Source organism: Pristiophorus japonicus, chromosome 17 (assembly GCF_044704955.1).
Source record: "Pristiophorus japonicus isolate sPriJap1 chromosome 17, sPriJap1.hap1, whole genome shotgun sequence".
NCBI classification, from domain to species: domain Eukaryota; kingdom Metazoa; phylum Chordata; class Chondrichthyes; family Pristiophoridae; genus Pristiophorus; species Pristiophorus japonicus.
In genome coordinates this window covers 96,468,469-96,481,336 of record NC_091993.1, presented here as the reverse complement: position 1 = coordinate 96,481,336, position 12,868 = coordinate 96,468,469, and the positions used below count along the sequence as shown (strand labels likewise).

General features: G+C 41.5%; 1 protein-coding gene across 1 annotated transcript in view; it reads right to left on the bottom strand.

Moving 5' to 3' along the window:
• The window catches only part of LOC139227866 (mitogen-activated protein kinase 14), a 164,248-nt gene that overhangs the window by 78,922 nt on the left and 72,458 nt on the right, over nucleotides 1–12,868 (bottom strand). The window lies entirely within an intron of this gene.

Here is a 12,868-nt window from a genome sequence, read left to right as displayed (position 1 = left end):
GGCAGAGAATTCCACAGATTCACAACCCTCTGGGAGAAGAAATTCCTTCTCAATTCGGTTTTACAGCGAATGAAGTAATTTTTGAAGTGTAGTCACTGTTGTAATGTATAGTAGTCGCTGGATTCAGTCAAAGAGAATCTGCAGGCATAGCAAGTGGTATTAAATGTGTGTGTTTGCAAGTATTGCCATATAATGTAAGATTTTCACTGCTCTGGAGGTTGCAGTTTAAACACTGCTACTATGGATACACACTGTCCGTGACTACTCAGATAAGAGCACGAGTTTCCACCTTCTCCACTTCCAATCCAGTTCATCAAGCTCACTTGTTTAGTGAAGCAATCTTGGCATGCTGCCTCACATATTGGGGAAACTCCGTGTCTTCTGGAGTAGCTTGCATAATTTCACTGAAGATATACTAATCTCATTGGTTTTATTTAAAAATATAAAAAAATATCTGCATCGTTTATTTTCTTTATATGTAACCCATTTTCCTGTGTTGTATTTTAATGACCTTAACTCCAAGTTAAAGCATTTAAATACAAATACAAATAAATATTTTTTTTCATTGGAATAATGCAGATTACGAGCTGATATAATTTACATTTTCAGAATTATGGAAGGATGAAACAGACTGTTGCCAATAATTAAGGGATCAAGAATGAGTGGCCATAGATACAAGATTACATTTTGGCCCGGTATTTGCAGTAGGTAATAACGACAAACTAATAGCGTTCACTGTTATTATCATTTTGAAACGGACCACAACTTCAGGATGTAGCGCATGTGCATCATAACACAGGTGTCCAGAAGTTGCAATCAGTCATTCACTACTCTGACACTGGCTGCGTGTGACAGACATCCCCCCGCTCCCCACTCCCCCAATAGCCAGCAATCAGTGTAATCAGTGAAATCAGTGAAACTGATGTAAATTTGGGCTTTTCTGCAGTAATATCACTGTTAAATACTCCATTAAAGGTTAGGCCTTGTTGGATTAGGTGTAATTGGGGTTTTAACAGCATATTGATTGCTAAACAAAGGTTATGGCCCTGAAAAAATAATTTTAATTTTGTGGAGTGTCTAATTTCTCCATTATGATAAAAATTACAATTTTTAAGAAACTTTAAAAATATTATTTTTTTTAAGTTTGTTCACGATTATTTCAGGTTTACCTTATCCCCATGTGAGCAACCCAATCATTGTTATGCTTCTCTGTAACATTTTTTAAAAGTGGGGATAATAATAGCTTTTCATTTCCTGCTTCCATGTCTGTGAGAATTCTGCACTGTGATTGGCTGCTTAGACAGCTTGTTGACGTCACAGCAGATTGTGGTAGGAATATTGCACTGACATCACTTTTGTGTTGAAAAAGGCAAACTTCTCGCCATAGATTGCAAGATATTTGTGGGCAACTTTTGGTGAGGTGTCAATACATGACAATCTATCTGAAAATCTCGCGACAAAGGGTGCTGTTTTGTATTTGATTGTGCAGCTTGTCTTTTAAGTATTTCTGTAATACATTTGTTTTCAAGGAGTTTCACTGCAGAATTCATCCTGTAAAGAAGATGCTCGACAGTTTGGATATCAAACTGAACATTTTTTTAAATGGGATGGGGGTGATGAGGTTTCACAATTCTAAAATTGTTTTCTTCTCAAATTCAGAAATTTACGTTGAAATTATGTTACAAATTAGCACGTTAATAGAGACATTTCTTTTATGTATTCATCTAACATTCCTATGTCAGTTAAAGCAGTATATGGAAACTTTACTGTAATAAGTAAGACCCTTTTTATGTACTGTGACATGTATTTCACAACCATTTATTAATTTCTGAGCAAACTTCCACTTTTCTAATATTGAATTACAATTAATCTAGTCATTGAAATGTGTTCTTTGACTCTTTCTATATTCTAAACTAATTTTAAAGCTTCAGCATACTGTCACATATTGGAAACTCACCAAAATTATTATTAAACTAATAATTACGAACAACAGGAACATATGGAATCTGAGCAAAGTGGAACTGTTGCAGAGTTTTATGCTTTCTCACTTCCCCTTTCTCCATCCTGAAAAAAAATCCTCATTGTTGAATGCTTTACTTCAACATCTAGAATGTACCTTCTCCTTCATTGGACTACTTTTTCTTTCCGAACTACTGTCGACACTTGATTAATTTCCCATTTTTATTGTTCATGGACTTTGTGAACCAATTGGTCAGCTCTTTATATAGTGGATACTGGTCAAAAGCCTATCCCAGAGATGGAGATGGAGAAGTATAGACAGGCTAAGTGAGTGGGCAAAAATTTGGCAGATGGAGTATAATGTTGGAAAGTGTGAGGTCATGCACTTCAGCAGAAAAAATCAAAGAGCAAGTTATTATTTAAATGGAGAAAGATTGCAAAGTGCTGCAGTACAGCGGGACCTGGGGGTAATTATGCATGAAACACAAAAGGATAGTATGCAGGGACAGCAAGTAATCAGGAAGGCCAATGGAATCTTGGCCTTTATTGCAAAGGGGATGGAGTATGAAAGCAGGGAAGTCTTGCTACAGCTATACAGGGTATTGGTGAGGCCACACCTGGAATACTGCGTACAGTTTTGGTTTCCATATTTACGAAAGGATATTCTTGCTTTGGAGGCTGTTCAGAGAAGGTTCACTAGGTTGATTCCGGAGATGAGGGGGTTGACTTATGAGGAAAGGTTAAGTAGGTTGGGCCTCTACTCATTCGAATTCAAAAGAATGAGAGGTGATCTTATCGAAACGTATAAGATTATGAGGGGGCTTGACAAGGTGGATGCAGAGAGGATGTGTCCACTGATGGGGGAGACGAGAACTAGAGGGCATGATCTTAGAATAAGAGGCCACCCATTTAAAACAGAGATGAGGTGAAATTTCTTCTCTCAGAGCATTATAAATCTGTGGAATTCGCTGCCTCACAGAGCTGTTGGAGCTGGGACACTGAATAAATTTAAGACAGCAATAGACAGATTCTTAAACGATAAGGGGATAAGGGATTATGGGGAGCGGGCGGGGAAGTGGAGCTGAGTCCATGATCAGATCAGCCATGATCTCATTGAATGGCAGAGCAGGCTCGAGGGGCCGTATGGCCTACTCCTGTTCCTATTTCTATTTGTTATGTTCTTATGTTTATGATGTATTCATGGTTCATATATAAAACGTTTCTTCAAATCTTCTCCTTGTTCATAGATCTTAATTATATGCAGTGATCTTTTATACCATATATATACATCCAGAGTAATTAATTGTGTGAAGCATTTTGACAATGAAATAAGGTGCTACATAAATGGATTTTTAAAATTATATTCCACAAAATGTCACAGTACAAGAAGAAACCCTGGTTTGTACCTACAATTACTTTTTCACTAAAATTAATGGGAAATTACACCCATCTTAAATTCTTTCCCCATTCCAACTCCATAACCATCTCTGGGGATAGGCTTTCGACCAGTATCCACTATATAAAGAGCTGACCAACTGGTTCACAAAGTCCATGAACAATAAAAATGGGAAATTAGTCAAGTGTCGACAGTAGTTCGGAAAGAAAAAGTAGTCCAATGAAGGAGAAGGTTGACGGTGGATAGGCAATGGCAGACATTTCTAGATTACATGGATGAACTTCAGCAATTGTACATCCCTGTCTGGAGTAAAAATAAAATGGGGAAGGTGGCTCAACCGTGGCTAACAAGAGAAATTAAGGATAGTGATAAATCCAAGGAAGAGGCATATAAATTGGCCAGAAAAAGCAGCAAACCTGAGGACTGGGAGAAATTTAGAATTCAGCAGAGGAGGACAAAGGGTTTAATTAAGAAGGGGAAAATAGAGTACGAGAAGAAGCTTGCCGGGAACATAAAAACTGACTGCAAAAGCTTCTATAGATATGTGAAGAGAAAAAGATTAGTGAAGACAAACGTAAGTCCCTTGCAGTCTGATTCAGGTAAATTTGTAATGGGGAACAAAGAAATGGCAGACCAATTGAACAAATACTTTGGTTCTGTCATCACGAAGGAAGACACAAATAACCTTCTGGAAGTACTAGGGGACCGAGGGTCTAGTGAGAAGGAGGAACTGAAGGATATCCTTATTAGGCGGGAAATTGTGTTCGGGAAATTGATGGGATTGAAGGCCGATAATTCCCAGTGCCTGATAGTCTGCATCCCAGAGTACTTAAGGAAGTGGCCCTAGAAATAGTGGATGCTTTGGTGATCATTTTCCAACACTCTATTGACTTTGGATCAGTTCCTATGGACTGGAGAGTAGCTAATGTAACACCACTTTTAAAAAAGGGAGGGAGAGAGAAAGCGGGTAGTTTTAGACTGGTTAGCCTGACATCAGTAGTGGGGAAAATGTTGGAATCAATTATTAAGGATGAAATAGCTGCGCATTTGGAAAGCAGTGACAGGATTGGTCCAAGTCAGCATAGATTTATGAAGGGGAAATCATGCTTGACAAATCTTCTGGAATTTTTTGAGGATGTAACTAGTAGAGTGGACAAGGGAAAACCAGTGGATGTGGTGTATTTGGACTTTCAAAAGGATTTTGACAAGGTCCCACACAAGAGATTGGTGTGTAAAATCAAAGCACATGGTATTGCGGGTAATATACTGACGTGGATAGAGAACTGGTTGGCAGACATGAAGCAGAGAGTCGGGATAAACGGGTTCTTTTCAAAATGGCAGGCAGTGACTCGTGGAGTGCTGGGACCCCAGCTTTTTACAATATACATCAATGATTTGGATGAAGGAATTGAGTGTAATATCTCCAAGTTTGCAGATGACACTAAACTGGGTGGCAGTGTGAGCTGTGAGGGGGACGCTAAGAGGCTGCAGGGTGACTTGGACAGGTTAGGTGAGTGGGCAAATGCATGGCAGATGCAGTATAATGTGGATAAATGTGAGGTTATGCACTTTGGGGGCAAAAATGCAAAGACAGAATATTATCTGAATAGCGGCAGACTAGGAAAAGGGGAGGTGCAATGAGACCTGGGTGTCATGTTTCATCAGTCATTGAAAGTTGGCATACAGGTACAGCAGGCGGTGAAGAAAGCAAATGGTATGTTGGCCTTCATAGCTCGGGGATTTGAGTATAGGAGCAGGAAGATCTTACAGCAGTTGTACAGGGCCTTGGTGAGGCCTCACCTGGAATATTGTGTTCAGTTTTAGTCTCCTAATCTGAGGAAGGACGTTCTTGCTATTGAGAGAGTGCAGTGAAGGTTCACCAGACTGATTCCCGGGATGGCAGGACTGACATATGAGGAGAGACTGGATCAACTGGGCCTTTATACATTGGAGTTTAGAAGGATGAGAGGGGATCTCATAGAAACATATAAGATTCTGATGGGACAGGACAGGTTAGATGCAGGTAAAATGTTCCCGTTGTTGAGGAAGTCCAGAACCAGGGGACACAGTCTTAGGATAAGGGGCAGGCCATTTAGGACTGAGATGAGGAGAAACTTCTTCACTCAGAGAGTTGTTAACCTGTGGAATTCCCTGCCGCAGAGAGTTGTTGATGCCAGTTCATTGGATATATTCAAGAGGGAGTTAGATATGGCCCTTATGGCTAAGGGGATCAAGGGGTATGAAGAAAAAGCAGGAAAGGGGTACTGAGGGAATGATCAGCCATGATCTTATTGAATGGTGGTGCAGGCTCGCAGGGCCGAATGGCCTACTCCTGCACCTATTTTCTATGTTTCTATATTTCTATGTTTCAAAACCATAGACCAGTTCACCATGTGTCTCGCTTCCCTGTCGCGTTTACCTCTCAGCAGTGCACATTCTCATAGAAAACACATTATTCACTGAGCAATCAGCAAAATATTGCAATTCTTGCAAACAACATTTTGCATATGGAACAGTGTTGACCAATGAGTTCAAAAGAAAACAGGGCCGTAAAAGCAATTTAAAATACATTTCTACTTTTTGGGGATTTGTAAGAGGAAGCAGAAGAATGCATTTAGTCAAATTGTATTTTTTTGTGAAACCCAGGTGGAAGGTCAGCATCAAGTTGAAAAAAGTTGCAGAAACAAGAAGTAAAGTTCACATTCGGTTTCAAAGGCCTGTAATTTGTAGGAAGAAGGGTTGACTGAGGAAGTTAAGGGGTTACAAATTTTTGTAAGGAATGAGTTTATTCTGGAATTTCTGTCTCATGCAAACATTTCTATTTGTAAACAAACAATAGTTTGAGAGTGACGAGCACTGCTGTATCGAAGGCAAGGTCCTAAACTTGCAACATTGGTTGCTTCCAGTGTTTTTAATAGTCCTTTAAATAGGCTGAGAAAATCAATTTTAATAGTTAGGATTTACAAGCTCAGTATTGTTGCGTCTTTTATTGGATCAGCAAGATGTTGAAACACATGTAATTTACAAGCCTACAGTTCCCTAAATAGGAAATTGCAAGAAAGACGTTTCCCCACACCAGGTCTTGAGCAAATAATCTAGGCCAGCACTCCAATGCAGGACAGAAGAAGTGTTACATTGATTGGGACAGTCAAGCATTTCAGCAACTGCTGACCTGAGTCTTGCGTATTCTGCAATATTCTGCTTTTGTAATGGTGTATTGTCTCCCTGGTGCCAATGTAAAGGACATCACCCAGAGAGTGCAGAACATGTTGAGGGAGGAAGGGGAACAGCCAGAAGTAGTTGAGGGGTCAAAGACAGAATCGATTTGGTTACAATTGACGAACAATAGAAGAGCAATTGTGGTACTGGGTGTATGCTATAGGCCACCAAATAGTGGGAATGAGATAGAGGAGAACATTTTCAGGCAAATTATAGAACGAAGCAAGAACTTCAGAGTAGATAAAGGGGAACTTCAATTATCCCCATATAGACCGGGTAATAACAGTGTAAGAGGGGGAGGAATTCCTGAAATATGCACAAGAGAACTTTCTTGATCAGTGTGTTTCCAGCCCAATGACAAAAGAAGCAAAAGAAGGAAAGAAAGAAATACTTGCATTTATACAGCACCTTCCACGACCTCAGGATGTCCCAAAGCACTTTGCAGCCAATGAGATAATTTTTGATGTATAGTCACTGTTGTAATGTAGGAAATGTGATAACCAATTTGTGCACAGCAAGTTCCTGCAAACAGCAATATGATAATGACCAGATGATCTGTTTTAGTGCTGGATCTAGTTCTGGGGAATGAAGTGGAGCATGTTTCAGTGGGAGAGCATTTGTGGAACAGTGATTATAATATCATCAGGTTTAGAATAGTTATGCAAAAGGACAAAGAAATACTTAACTGGAGAATGGCTAACTCCAGTGAGTTGAAAAGAGATCTGGCCCAAGTGGATTGGAATCAAAAATTTGTAGACAAAATAGTTATTCAACTTCAAAGAGGAGATGTTTCGGGTACAGAGTAGACACATTCCCATGAGGGGAAAAGGAAGGGCATCCAAAGTTCGAGATCCCTGAATGACTAAAGATAGAGTTAATATGAGACAGAAGACGGAGGCCTGTAACAAATGTCTACCTTCACTAGAGAAGAGGATGCTGCCAATGTAGCAGTAAAGGAGGAGGCAGTAGCAATATTGGATAGGATAAAAATAGATAAAGAGGTGGTACTTAAAAGGTTGGCAGACTTCAAGTAGAAAAGTCACCTGGATGGGATGCATCCTCGGTTACTGTGGAAATTGCGGAGGCTTTGGCCTCAATCTTCCAATCCTTGTTGGATATGGGAGTGGTGCCAGCGACCTGAGGATTGCATATGTTGCATCCCTGTTTAAAAAAGAGAGGGAGGAGACTACCGTTCTGGTGCAACCAGTTAAAGGGCAGTGTTACTTTTTAGGAGGATGATAGAAGGTGTACCAGTCTTGAGGATATCAGCAGTTGGAAGGACTCCTAAATTTACAATGAATCAGTGGAGATATTGCTGGCAGAAGGGCTAGGAAGGACTAACAAAGCCAATGAGAGCAAAGGCCGCATACAACAATTGTGCAGGCTATCTAGACAGAGGTGGCAGAGTCAGTCAGTGTAACTTCCACAACCCCAAGAACTGCCACACACTGCAGAAAGAGGCTCAATGACCTCATGAGGATGGCCAAGATAAATCAATACCTTGGTGTTAATTCATATTGTTTATCATTCAGAACCACTCTCTCAACTGAATGTGCGTGACACTAGGGCTTCTGCTTCAAGGAAACTTCTTCTAAAGAGACAGGGCACCTTCACCTGTCATCATCTTGATATGCATAATGTCATGTGAGCCAAATTTCCAAGACTTTCACAGGACTGCAGCATTGTTTACGCTCCCTTCAAAGGAAAAGAAGGCAATCAGTGCCACAGAAAGGCATCTTGGGAAGATTACCATCCAGAAAATGCTGAATCCATAGGAAAAGGAGGCATTAGATATATGGTAGTAGGCAGTTGAACAAAACAGCCTGTAGAACGGGGTGAAGTTGGAGCCAAGCTGGCAAGGGAAAGATGATAAAGGCTGAGCAAGGCTCATATATAGTTTCACCTTCTTGTCCTTATACTCACCTGCTATTTCTTCAGGGAAAAATGTCACTTTGAGCATTTCTGTCTTTTACATCATGGGGGTGCCTTGGAGAAGAGGCCACCCACTGCGATGACAGCACTTTCAGATTAACAGCTGCTGTCATGTTGTCACCAAATCCATCCTGGCCTTTTATTTGTGCAAGAACCAGCACAGAGACACCCACTCATGCCGAGCTAGTTAGGCAGAATGGTTGTTACAGGGGAGTCATTAAGCACGCGTGAGAATGAGGACCTGGGAGCGGAAGAGCGGGGAAGTGTTGTTCCTGTAAAGGGAGGGGAGAAATGACTGCCTTTATCTGAAGAGCCTAGGCACTCAGATCTCAGGGGCTCGGTCTACAAAAGCACAGTCGGGAGCATTGATGTGCAGGCAGTGAAGACAGTTTCTACGCATGTGGTTGAGATGATGGATGTGGGAAGAGCTCACTACCCACATCTGCACCACATTGCAGGAAGTTTTTCACAATCTACAGAACACCCTGGAGATGGTGACAGCCCAGATAATTGTTGCAGCATCAAGATGCTGGGAAGAATTTTTAATACTAGCTGATCTTATGTGGCATTGGTGGCGTCCAGCATGGCTGCTACCAATGCTTCAATAGATGCTTAGAACAGAACCCTTTCACAAGGATTCCAAGACTTATTGGGAATATTAATTCTATGATGACACTGACCAGTCATGTACCTAAGACTGTACCCAGTACCAGTGGCCTGCAAGGTCTTGGCACAGATGCCGTTGTTGCTCCAGAGAGTGACACTAAGCCGCCTTCCTTAAAACCCCCTCTGATGCCTTCACATGAGAGGGTTTGAGGCATGAGGCTGGCACATCTTGCTATGGGAATCATCAGGTTATTAGTAACTGATCCGTCTAGGACAGCAGCTAACCTGAGACGAGGGTTACCTCAGGTTTCTAAGGCTCTGGAGGAACCATCCCAGCCATCTACTACTCAACCTCATGCCACTCGTAGAGTTCTTCAGCAGAGCTTGGTCTCCAGTCGTCCTGGTTAACCCTTGCCACTGGATCAAGACCTAGCTCTGTCAAGCCCGTGTGGTGGCTGGTGTGCAACGGTCACCCCACGTTAAAAGAATCCATGCACAGGCATCTTCCACCCTTTAGTATGGAGTTCGGGACCTAGATTGTCAGGTCCCTCATTGAAACACCTGTGAACTCATCCCCTTTTGGTGTGGAAGCAGGTCATCCTCGATACGAGGGACTGCCTAATACTAATACTTCATAGAAGTCGTAGATTAGAAACTAGAATAAGTAAAGTAGCTGGAACAAAGGGTCATCACAGTATTAGGAAGTCGTTGTAGATCAGCAAAATGGATTATTCTGACACTCCCTGGTGCATTTTATTGGTTAAAGTAAATGCTGCTTGATCACATAGAGCTGTGAGTTCATTTCTGTGTCTGTTTTCAACTTGTCAAAGTTGGATGATGGCAGAGGAAATTAGACTCCTGTCTTATGAAGAACTTGGGAGAAGCTTTAGAAAGTGAGAGACTTGTGAGAGAGTGTGGAGATGGACAGGCAGGTGTGAAGTAACTTTATGTTGGTGAACCAACCTTTATTTATTAAAGATACTGGCTCTTATTTGTGTTCTCCTTGTTTGGAGAGCTGGCTGCTGCCCCTCATATTTCACTTTCTCTCCTTCTTGTGCTTTGGGGATCTTGGTGAGCGAGAGTGTACGTGTAGGGAAGAGATACCTTTCTAGATGCCTGAGCATACAAGTCTCCAACCTAGCATCACCCATATGTTCATATTTCTCCTCTTCATAGCACCAAAATGAAGATATTCCCATTGAGATATCCACAGTTAGAGTGTAAAGCAGTATTTTGAGCATAGCTCAATAAAAGCAGCACCAAAAGTCTTGGCTCAACCCTCAAAGGAAAAGGAACACCTACCATCAGTAGCAGCACATCAAAAGGCCTCTTCACCGTGGCATTGCCTCAGGGACACATGACAGCAGCTCTTACTGCCATGGACAGAATTATTTGGGGCAGGTTTAGGACAGAAATGGAGATAAATGGGGTGGAGGGGTTAGCCATGCCCTGTTGACCCCATTTAAATGTAGTGGACTGGGCTTCTGATGAAGTTTAAAGGGAACTGGCCGTTATTGGGAGGAGAATTTAGATACAGTTTTTTGTGGTGCATTTGAGGCCTTTAAGAATGCATCCTGCTTAGTTTCCTGCTGCAAGTCCACCTCAAAATGGATAACTCAGAGGAGAATCCAGGCTGTGGTCTTTTGGATAAAACTTTAAATCAAAGCCTTATCTTCCTGCACAGATGAATATAAAAGATCCTACAGCGGAATAACAGGGAGTTTTCTCTGTGTCCTGGCCCACATTATTCCCTTAACAAAAACTGCCAAGAATAGATTATATGATCATTCATTCACCTGACTGTTTGTGGATGTGGATGGTGCAGAATTGTCTGTTGTATTTGCACACATAACCACAGTACTGTACTGAAAGAGTAATTAATATTGAGCTACTTCAATGTGATTAGTTACTACATATTGTTATAATACCATCCTATGAGATTACCTATGGGCAATCTAAAGAGTGCTGTGCTATTGTGTGGTTTATCTAATGAGATGGAGATTGTCTAATTCAGCCTGTTGCTTTAAAGTCACCGCTGATCTTCTCCCTGTGGGAAAGTGGCCTAAATTAGAACATACTTGTGTAAATTAGAGGTTAATTGCTGTTGCTAATGGAAATGTCTTTAAATTAGGAGCTGCTTGACTCCTTTCCTTGGGGAGAGCCCAGGTTATCTCGACTTTAGCAAAGAACAAGAAGAAATCTGTGGGTTTCTCCCTGTAGTTGTATACTATTCCTTGAAAAATATTCTTTTGTTGTGATTAATTGGTATTAGATTTAAAGTGGCATCTGTATCTGAAGTATGATGGATGCACCGGACACACGATTTATACAAGCATATCGCTCCTGATCTTTGACCATCTGGTGCGGAGGTGTGGGTGGGCAAGTCGGAGGGCCTCCTCGTGGGTCTGCTCCTGGGTCTGGCCAAGGTGGCCAACTACAGGTCCACGTTGGAAGCAGCACATAAGGAGTGGTTGCTCTGACTGCTTGCCTCTCTCCCACAGTCCTGTCCGCGCACAGGTGGCCCTGGAGTAGGAGCATGCGGTTTCTGCCGGTACACTTGAGGCCTGCTGTTAATGCTGGGCACCGAAGGGACTGGACTGTATGGTGGACACTAGGTGTAATATTATTATTTCATTTGACAAGTTTCCTTTTACCTTTATGGTTAAGTTCTTTATTGGTTGTGCCCCTTTAAAAAGAGACGCACATTTATTTATTTTTTTAGTTGTCGTCACTGGGACAACCCAGTGCATCATCAGACTATTTTAGAAAAGATATACTAGCATATCTCTCATTGCATTGTTTATAATGAGTCTGAAATTAGCTGTTGTAAGGGGCTCTGGGGTGTGAAAAAGGGATGAGGAGTTCACAGCTGTTCTGTTACTTGATTGAGGTTGCAGGTTATTGTGAAGAAAATGGCATTGCTTGTTCAGGGGTTCCTCACTGAAGTAAAGTCACCAACGGCTGAACTCCTCACTCAGTCCCTGCGGGGTCTATATATTTGTTGTTTGAAGTAACAGCCGTTTGGCGCCATCGTTCTTTGATACTGTCTCATTCTCATTTGCCTTCTTCTGTTTTCCTCTTCCTCCGCCACCTCCTGCATCAAAATAGCAAAAAGGGACAACCCATGCTACACAGTAATATCTCCTACAATGGGCATGGTCGAAAATTCCTTACTCTGTCAACTTTAACTGTAGCTTAGCCTCTACAAAAAGCAAAAAACAAAATGCAGATTCAATTGAGAAATGGGCAGAAGTTTTCCATGCAGTAAGCGCCTTTACAGGCATCACTTCTATTGAGCGAGTACGTTCTTGGTCCAGCTACACTTCATTTATCTGTAAATAAAGTTGACATTGATTCTGTGTAATGGGGTGGATCTGACTGGAATTCGGACACTTAACATTATCCATCTCATTTGCATGTGTGCAGCGGTGAAGGGCTGGATGAAGCAACAGGCCGCCTCTACTAGGAGCTAGAAATGTTGGTGGATTGAAAATGGTTGTAACGTAGGTGGTAATGGCTCATATACAAAAATCTAAGTCTCTCAAAATCCTGCTGATCTAACTGTTGGACTGCTTTCTTGTTCTTTTTCATTTCATTGCTTTAAACATCAGATTACACACACACTCAGTTATAGTCATGCAGGATCAGGTCTTTATTGAAACCTCATACTACAGGTATCCACAACCAGTATGAGTGCACAAGTCTTTTCATACTACACAAAACCGGTATGAGAGCTGCTGAGACATCACACTATCA